Raw genomic sequence first — 1,986 nt, 5'->3', positions numbered from 1 at the left:
CCTGCTGAATCTAAATTTGTTGCAGTAAAGCCTGCTACTCAGAACTTGTGTTTTTGTAATACTGTGCTAAAAGTTGGTGCCAGTACTAATGCTGTCGTTTTGTTCCAAATATCTGATCTGTTTTCTTTGTCTTGCCATAGGATTTTATTTAATTATATTGTCTTTGACCGATGTTTAGAAGTCTAAAGTGTTACAATTGCATTATGTTATCTTCGAAATAATACCTAATGTTGGTATAGGCTTTCTTATAAAGGTGCAGTTTTCATATTACTAGAATGTGCTGTGCTGGCTGTTCAACTGTACTGAGAGTTTTCTGTCTAACTTCCCTCTTCCTTAAGCTAATCAAAAATCTTCTGATACTCTTGAACAGTTCCATATACATAGCAATGAGTACTTCAGCACTGTAATTTTATATCTTAATGTGCACTGAAATTACGATTCAGAGGAGGTGGAGAAAGTATTTATTTTCTACTGCTGCCCTCCCCCCCTTTTTTTTTTTTGTGAAAAAAATCTTTTTCTTTCTTCTACTGCTGCTCCCTTCAACATACACTGGCATTTTGATAACACCACACTGTCCAATGCCTGATGTTGGCCAAAATAAGCTGTCTTTTGCAAATGTCACTAGAATGCAGTAGGAGAAAACTGAGACTGTCTCATTTGAAAGAGATAAGGTATGGTATTGAAAGATGTTCCAGTTTTATTCATTGAATCATCAAGGTTACTATGGGCTGCAAAAAAATAACGGTTTGTTGTTGTGGAATGTGTACTTTGTGAGTCTAAATCTATATACCTACATGGATCAGGTTTGGGCAGGTTTCCATACATGTCCATGTCTCTGATCCATGCTTCTATCTAGTCATTTCAGGTGGATGGTGACTAAAAGTTGAAACCATGCTGTGTCTGTCTGTCACCAAATTAATGAGCTATCATGTTTCTGATAGACTTACATGTAGACTGACTTACATGCTGTGATTTTGTATATTCAGTGGCTGTCTCAGCAGGAGGCCAGGGGCAAAATAGCGGGGGAACTGTAAGTCTCTGATTTAACAGCAAAGGTCGGGCGTCTAAATTATAGCTGACTGGGTGAGTGGAGCTGGGAAACGTGCTGAGCGACTGTAGCTCTTTGGCTCTTCTGAGCACTTTAGTTACCAGTTCTGTACTTTACCCCTGCTATTTTTTTCCCTGCGATGAAGTATTTAGCTCATAGAGGGAGGAAAAGATATTTTAATACTCACTTCATGAAAATATGAAGCCTAATCTTTCTGTGCCAGGGTGAAATTATCAATTATCATTTGATCACCTTTGAGAAAATATTACTGAAATATATTTGCCATGTCTGTTAATTCATTGCCAGAAAGTACACCATCACCCACCACTATTTATTTACAGATTTTGTTTTGCTTCTGTTTCTTTGAATTAGAGCTCTAAACAGTGCTCTTTCTGAGTAAATGCTCCATTTCGGGGATCTGATTGTTGAACAGATGGTTGTGTGGATGTAAACAGTTCTTGAACTTGATGTTTAGCGTTCTAAGTACCTGCATTACATAGTGTCCAGTTCATGTTAGTATATCATTAACCTCACTTTTAGTACTACATGGACTTTGTGTTTAAAAGAAATATTGCAACATGTCCTTCTTATGTTGGGGGCTCCAGAGCTAGATGCAGTACTCCAGATGGGTTCTCACGAGAGCAGAGCAGAGGGGCAGAATCACCTCCCTCAACCTGTTGGCTGTGCTGCTTTTGATGCAGCCCAGGATGCAGTTGGCCCTCTGGGCTGCAAGTGCACGTTGCTGTCTCCTGTTGAGCTTCTTATCAACCAACACCCCCAAGTCCTTCTCCTCAGGACTGCTCTCAATCCATTCTCTGCCCAGCCTGTGTTTGTGCTTGGGATTGCCCTGACCCAGGTGCAGGACTTTGCACTTGGCCTTGTTGAACTTCATGAAGTTCACACAGGCCTTCCCTCTCAAGCCTGTCCAGGTCCCTCTG

This window comes from Charadrius vociferus, unplaced genomic scaffold, assembly GCF_000708025.1.
Source record: "Charadrius vociferus isolate BGI_N301 unplaced genomic scaffold, ASM70802v2 scaffold287, whole genome shotgun sequence".
In the NCBI taxonomy this organism is placed as follows: domain Eukaryota; kingdom Metazoa; phylum Chordata; class Aves; order Charadriiformes; family Charadriidae; genus Charadrius; species Charadrius vociferus.
Note: the sequence above shows the minus strand (reverse complement) of the source record.